Source organism: Mixophyes fleayi, chromosome 8, assembly GCF_038048845.1.
Source record: "Mixophyes fleayi isolate aMixFle1 chromosome 8, aMixFle1.hap1, whole genome shotgun sequence".
NCBI lineage: Eukaryota > Metazoa > Chordata > Amphibia > Anura > Limnodynastidae > Mixophyes > Mixophyes fleayi.
The window spans coordinates 5,191,872-5,200,299 of record NC_134409.1 but is presented as its reverse complement, the minus strand read 5'-3'; positions in this window follow the sequence as shown (position 1 = coordinate 5,200,299).

The window sequence follows — 8,428 nt, the reverse complement described above, 5'->3', positions numbered from 1 at the left end:
TGGGTGTGATGTGAGAGGGATCAATAGGACAGGAATAGAAATAGTCTTAGGATTGTCATAGCACATATTTTAGATAATATGGATAATTATCAGATTAATAATAATAAAAAATAATAATAATAATAATAAAAATAAAATATCTCCTGTTTCCTTTTTGTTACTATATTGATAATCAAGGTATAGTCATGTGTTCTCTCTGACTATACAGGGCTGTGGAATATGTTAGCACTATATAAAAAAAAGATTATAATTCTAAAAATAGTAGTTTCAGATAATATTTATGCATAAGAAACTGGCCCTCAGCCATGAAACGTAGTGGAATCATATAAACAAAATGTTACATTATTTCCCTATTTTGTTTTGTTAATGCTGTTATATAACAAATTAACTATATTCTCACATTACTGGTATAAGGGCTATTATACTATTGCACCCGCATTTCGATTCTGTATGTTACCCTGTAATTCATGAAGAGCCTGGTATTGCATTAGCAAGTACCGCTGTGACCAGATGAATTGTTGAAATGTCAGATCACAAATCATCATTTCAGGGGATTGTAGTAGAACATTTGGCTACAGAGGATTTGCAGAAGGGAGGGAAATCCTGATTCCACTGCAGATAGATTTACTTAAACTTTATTTGGAGTATTATATCCAGTTTTAGAGACCTTACCTTCAAAAGAATATATGAGTTGAATACATACTGAACGCATCCATAAATTAACTTTTTCTCCTATGCGTCTTTTGAAAAACAGAAACAGCTGGAGATACAGAGTCATAAACCCAATTGGCATATTTATGTGTTTAGAACTTATATTAGGTCTCATCAGTGTAAGATATGCAGCAATATTTCCAGCATTTATCCTTCAATGCAGCCTACTTATTAATAGTGAACTAATTGCTGCAATAAGAATAATAATTTATCGCTGCTTATCACAGTGACAAAAATATCTTATTTCTAGTGTTCATGAATAAAATAGCGGCGAGCTAAGAGGTACTTGCTGAACAGGCTACTCCAATGCGAAGGCATCGATAAAAGCTGGTGAATCTTACTGACAGCGGGTTACACTTATCTTCACTGGCAATAGGGCTCTTCATCCTTTGATAAATACGATCATAGAACCGTTGCTGGGGCACTAATCACTGGTCCTTAATGAATTGATATGCTATACTATGTAGGGGACATGTCCCCTTTAACACTTATAAACTACGTTAACACATAAAATTAATTAAATCTGAAATAAATAACATTAAGTAAATCAGGCAGATTAGGAATTACTTATTTACTAAACTGTGCGTGAATCAAATCTAAAGAATCTTGAAATTTGCTGATTGACTGTGCTGACCTGCAGTCTCCATTCACAAGCTGTGTTGCTGAGAATGATGCACACTGTATATGATGGACTGTATATAAGCAGCAGTGTCATCAGGTCTGAGGATACATATAGAAGTCCCAGGTAAACAGTGTTTCTCAGTAGATGAACCAAATTGTCTCCTTAGCCATTGAACTTTCTTGCATTTTACAAAGGTGTTGTTGGCATTTTCTATTGCCTAAGGTTTTTTTGTCTACATATACCTGTAACACCTTTTAATTATACAGGAACAACAATTCAATTACAAGTAATTAATGGTGGCTGACTTCTATGAACCTGCAAAAACGTCTCAGGAACTGGTAAGACAACATATTCTGCAGTCGAACAATACAACTAGTATCAATAAACAGCTGTACAGACATGGCACTGCTGGTAGTAATAACAGATATACAGATATAGCACTGCTGGTAGTAATAACAGATATACAGATATGGCACTGCTGGTAGTAATAACAGATATACAGATATGGCACTGCTGGTAGTAATAACAGATATACAGATATGGCACTGCTGGTACTGATAAACTGATATACAGACATGGCGTTGATGCTACTGAAAAACCGATGTACATAAATGCCACTGTTGGTACTAATAACAGCTGTACAGAATTGGCACTGATGTTTTAATTAACAGCGGTGCAGCTATGGAACTGCTGGTTCTAATAACATCTGTATAGACATGGCACTGCTGTTTTTTATAACTGCTATACAGAAATGGCACTGCTGGTACTAATAACAGCTGAACAAATATGGCTCTGCTGGTACTAATAATTGATTTACAGACATGGCACTGCTGGTACTAATAACCCAATACACAGACATAGCACTGCTAGCACTAATAACAGATGTATAGACATGGCACTGCTGGAACCGATAAACTGATGTACATATATGACACTGATGGAACTGATAAACTGGTATACAGAAATGGCACTGCTGGTGTTAATAACAGATGTACATACATGGCACTGCTGGTACTAATAACCCAATACACATACATGGCACTGTTGGTTCTAATAAACCAATATATAGACATGTCACTGGTTGTAATAATAAAAGCCGTACAGACAGGGCACTGTGTGTAATAATAACACCAACTGGACAGACATGGCACTGCTGGCACTAATAACAACTGGACAGACATGGCACTGCTGGCACTAATAACAAATGTACATACATGGCACTGCTGGCACTAATAACAGCTGTACATAAATGGCACTGCTGGTACTAATAACCCAATACACATACATGGCACTGTTGGTTCTAATAAACCAATATATAGACATGTCACTGGTTGTAATGATAAAAGCCGTACAGACATGGCACTGCTGGTACTAATAACAACTGGACAGACATGGCACTGCTGGCACTAATAACAGCTGTACATAAATGGCACTGCTAATACTAATAACCCAATATTCAGACATGGCACAGCTGGAACTAATAAACTGATATACAGAGATGGCACTGGTGGTACTAATACCAGCTAGAGAGACATGCCACTGCTGGTACTAATAACAGCTGTACAGAAATGACACTTCTGGCAATAATAAACCAATGTACAGACATGGCACTGGTGGTACTAATAATCCAATATTCAGATATGGCACAGCTGGAACTGATTAACTAATGTACAGACATGGCATTGGTGATACTAATAAGAGATATACAGAAATGGCACTGCTGGTACTAATAACAGCTGCATAGACGTGACACTGCTGGCAATAAGATATAATGTACAGACATGGCACTGTTGGTACTAATAGCCCAGATACTCAGACATGGCATTGCTGGTACAAATAGCATCTATACAGACATGGCACTGCTGGCACAAGTAACAGCTGTACAGACATGGCACTGCTTTTACTAATAATACAATAAGCAGACACAGTACTGCTGCTACAAATAACAGCCGTACAGACACGTCATTGCTGGTTCTAATATACCAATACACAGACACGTCATTACTGGTTCTAATATCCCAATACACAGACATGGCACTGCTGGTTCTAATATCCCAATACATAGACATGGCACTGCTGGTTCTAATATCCCAATACATAGACATGGCACTGCTGGTTCTAATATCCCAATACATAGACATGGCACTGCTGGTTCTAATATCCTAATACATAGACATGGCACTGCTGGTTCTAATATCCTAATACATAGACATGGCACTGCTGGTTCTAATATCCCAATACATAGACATGGCACTGCTGGTTCTAATATCCCAATACATAGACATGGCACTGCTGGTTCTAATATCCCAATACATAGACATGGCACTGCTGGTTCTAATATCCTAATACATAGACATGGCACTGCTGGTTCTAGTATCCCAATACATAGACATGGCACTGCTGGTTCTAATATCCCAATACATAGACATGGCACAACTGGTTCTAATAAACCAATATACAGACATGGAACTGCTAGTACTAATAACAGCTGTACAGACATGGCACTACTTTTACTAATAATCCAATACAAACATGGCACTGCTGGTATTAATAAACCATTGTACATACATGGCACTGATTTTACTAATAATCCAATACACAGACAGGGCACTGCTGGTACAAGTAACAGCGGTACATACATAGCACTGCTGGTATTCCCTTGGTATTAGCTATTGCAGGAATACCAAATAATGTTCACTGCAATTTATGAACTGTTTATTTGCGATAATATTTAGAACAATTAGCATTACTCATTGCTTTGGAAGCCCGGATTCTTCTGTCCTGAACATTAGGGGCTTTCTGATGCATGTGTACAACTGAAGACTGGATTGAGCTTTCATTTCAAATAGTAAAACAAAAGCTGTTACAAATCACAAAATAAAATTGATTTTCTGAGGGGCTTGCTGCAGGCTCAAAACCAAAAACCAACAAGTTGTTTGTTAGTGTGGACTCATATTCTGCAAAATGGTGAAGCAAAAGCGCAAATCTAAGATTATATTACCGTAACTCTGCAAACAGCCTATTACACCATAAACAGTGGGTTCTCTACTGGCCGTCTTTAATGAATCTATGAAGGTCTTCCCTTCAGATCACTTGCATTGTATATCTCCTGATACAACCCTGCCTAATGTATAATGTATAACAGTATAATGAGACACATAAATTATACATATTTACATGACATATTTTACTGTATAACTATGTACTTTGTCATGTACACAACGATATAAGGAATGTTCAACAAGTCGTGCGTGTAGCCATTAATTATAGATCTGGAGAATAAGCTGCCTACACAACAGAGTAGTAATAAATCTGTAGGGATGACTTGGGATGTTTTATTAAAGGGTGTACAGCACCGTCTTTCCTTTTCTGTTCCACAGAACATAATTATTTAGCCCCCTGTCCAACAAAGAGAAAAAAAGTTTGCGCTAGCTGCTCATTAGTTGCAGTCATATTTCCAAGATTAAAAAGCTGAACACTGCATATATAGCCAATAACAAAAAAAATCACATCTAAAATAGTTAAAAGTACAAACAGGTTTGATTTAAGGGCAACATTTTGCATATGAAAATAGAATAGCATGCAAGTCTCTGCAAATAGAGGAATATTGAAATATATATTTGGACTACACTCCTTTAATATTCTTGATACGTCCAAAAATATTAGCCGTGAGCAAAAAGGTAAATGGATATAAATCCTCAGGACATAGTGGATAGTCACACTTTATTCGTTGTAAAACAATGATTCAATAATCATACAGTACTCTGCATAGATGGATGTAAATCATCATCACCATTTATTTATATAGCACAACTTATTCCGCAGTGCTGTACAGAGAACTCATTCACATCAGTCCCTGCCCCATTGGAGCTTACAGTCTAAACCCTAACACACACACACAGACAGACAGACAGACAGACAGAGAGACTAGAGTCAATTTATTAGCAGCCAATTAACCTACCAGTATGTTTTTGGAGTGTGGGAGGAAACCGGAGCACCAGGAGGAAACCCACGCAAACACGAGGAGAACATACAAACTCCACACAGATAAGGCCATGGTCGTAAACCGAACTCATGACCCCAGTGCTGTGAGGCAGAATTGCTAACCACTGAGCCACCGTCCCACAGTTCTTCGATTATGCCCAGCTTTGTGGGTAGAACAAGTGTCTTACCGGACCAATGGAAAATGGCACCTGAAGTATGTCTTGTGGAGCTCTATACGCCGCGTCTGCTAGCTCCGTAGCGCTCGTGGGAGCTAATGCTGCAGCAATGAATGCGCTCCCTCACAATACAGTGACGGTATCAGAAGGTTCCGTAGACTTGGACAATCGTAGGATAGATAATTACTGTCGTCCTATGTGGCACACAACAGCTGAAACAGACGTGAGGAGATGAATAATCAGTTCCATGTCCAGAGCGGTGCATAAATTCAGTAAAGGTATTTCAAACCAGTCTCTGGTTTGAATACCTCTACTTGAAATACAAGGCAAATATAGAACAATGCCATCTACTTTGTGTGATACCAACAGTAGATTAAATAATTTATAGGAGACGTAGTAATTGTTTTTAAATTAGTAATTTGTGGTGGATTATTCTGTGTAAGATAGTTACATGCTTAGACATGCCTGGTTGATGCTCTAAAACTCCATGCTGCCTGAACTGTGAATCCAAAATCACTATTTAACACACAACTATATATATTTAGATACTAATCATTCTTTACTTCATAAACATATTTTGTAGTTGCCAAATGCTCTCAATGTTCAGGGTCAGGTTTTAAAAGATTTTTCCCTAGAAACGTTTGTCCCAATATCTCAGTATAGACCAAATGCAGAATAAAATTCCTAATTTTCTGCAAGTTAGATGCAATTCTTACCATTCTTACCATATATTCTTCATTTCTGGATTTTATAAGTTGATATTAATTTAGGGGAATTATTGAAATGCACAGAAAGATACAATTAAGTCAGCATGACATCATGGGCATAGTGATCCTCTAAGGTCCTTGAGAAAGTATCATATGTAGATTCACTGACTCACTAGCAATGTGTCATTGGAAACTATTTTAAAATGTTTTAAACTGTTGACAATTATTAATGGGTTATACCTACAAAAAGACAATCTGATACTATTTTCTCAGGCACCAGGTAAGGATTGGGAGCTAAATAATGTGAATTAAAATGTGCAGCTATGTACTGATAAGTGTGATTTGGTGGTTTCCGCTGTATATCATCATCAGCTATTTATATAGCGCCACTAATTCTGCAGCGCTGTACAGAGAACTCACATCTGTCTCTGCCCCATTGGAGCTTACAATCTAAATTCACACACACAGACAAAGAGCGTCAATTTTAATAGCAGCCAATTAACCTACAGCCATAGCCAAATTTTTCACAAAGTCTGCTGTTTCAGTCTTTATGATCGCAGTTTGCATATACTCCAGAATGTCATGAAGAGTGATTAGATGAATTGCAATTAAAGTCCCTCTTTGCCATGACAATGAACTTTATCCCCAAAACAACATTTCCACTGTATTTCAGCCCTGCCACAAAAGGACCAGGTGACATCAGGTCAGTGATTCTCTCGTTAACACAGGTGAGAGTGTTGATGAGGACAAAGCTGGAGATCCCTCTGTCATGCTGATTGAGTTAGAATAACAAACTGGAAGCTTTAAATGGAGGGTGGTGCTTGAAATCATTGTTCTTTCTCTGTTAACCATGGTTACCTGCAAGGAAACACCTGCAGTCATTATTGCTGTGCACAAAAAGGGCATCACAGGCAAGGATATTGCTGCTAGCAAGATTGCACCTAATTCAACCATTTATAGAATCATCAAGAACTTCAAAGAGAGAGGTTCAATAGTTATGAAGAAGGCTTCAGGGCACCTAAGAACGTCCAGCAAGAGCCAGGACAGCCTCCTAAAGTTGATTCAACTGCAGGATCGGGGCACCACCAGTGCAGAGCTTGCTCAGGAATGGCAGCAGGCAGGTGTGAGGGCATCTGCACGCACAGTGAGGCGAAGACTTTTGGAGGATGGCCTGGTGTCAAGAAGGCTAGCAAAGAAGCCACTTCTCTCCAGGAACAACATCAGGGAGACACTGATATTCTGCAAAAGGTACAAGGATTGGACTGCTGAGGACTGGGGTAAACTAATTTTCTCTGATGAATCCCCTTTTAGATTGTTTGGGGCATCTGGAAAAATGCTTGTCCGGAGAAGGAAAGGTGAGCGCTACCATCAGTCCTGTATTATGCAGTAAAGCATCCTGAGGCCATTCATGTGTGGGTTTGCTTGTCAGCCAAGGGAGTGGGCTCACTCACAATTTTGTCTAAGAACACAGCCATGAATAAAGAATGGTACCAAAACATCCTCCAAGAGCAATTTCTCCCAACCATCCAAGAACAGTTTAGTGCTGAACAATGCCTTTTCAAGCACCTTGTCGTAAGGCAAAAGTGATAACTAAATGGCTTGGGGATCAAACATCCAAATTTTGGGTCCATGGTCAGGAAACTACACAGACCATAATCCCATTGAGAACTTGAGGTCAATCCTCAAGAGGTGGGTGGACAAACAAAAACCCACAAATTCTGATAAACTCCAAGCATTGCTTAGGCAAGAATGGGCGGCCATCAGTCACTATGTGGCCCAGAAGTTGATTGACAACATGCCAGGGCGACTTGTAGAGGTCTTCATAAAGAAGGGTCAACACAGCAAATATTGACTATTTGCATAAACTTAATGTAATTGTCAATAAAAGCCTTTGACACCTATGAAATGCTTGAAATTTTACTTCAGTATACCATAGCGACATCTGCCAAAAAGGTCTAAAAACACTGTAGCAGCAAACTTTGTGCAAACCAATACTTGTGTCATTCTCAAAACTTTTGGCCATGACTGTATATCTAATAAAGTAGAGCCAAGATTTGTATTTTGTTAGGTACACTACACATAAACCAAGGTTTCTGTTAGTTTGTGCCCCCTCAGACAGGAGAAGGATTAAGTCCAGTCCTGTGCATATTTGGGAGATTTTTGAATATGGGGGAAGTCTTCTCTCTGTGTTATGTAAGCAAAGAGATAGTGAAAACTCTTCTTTTATT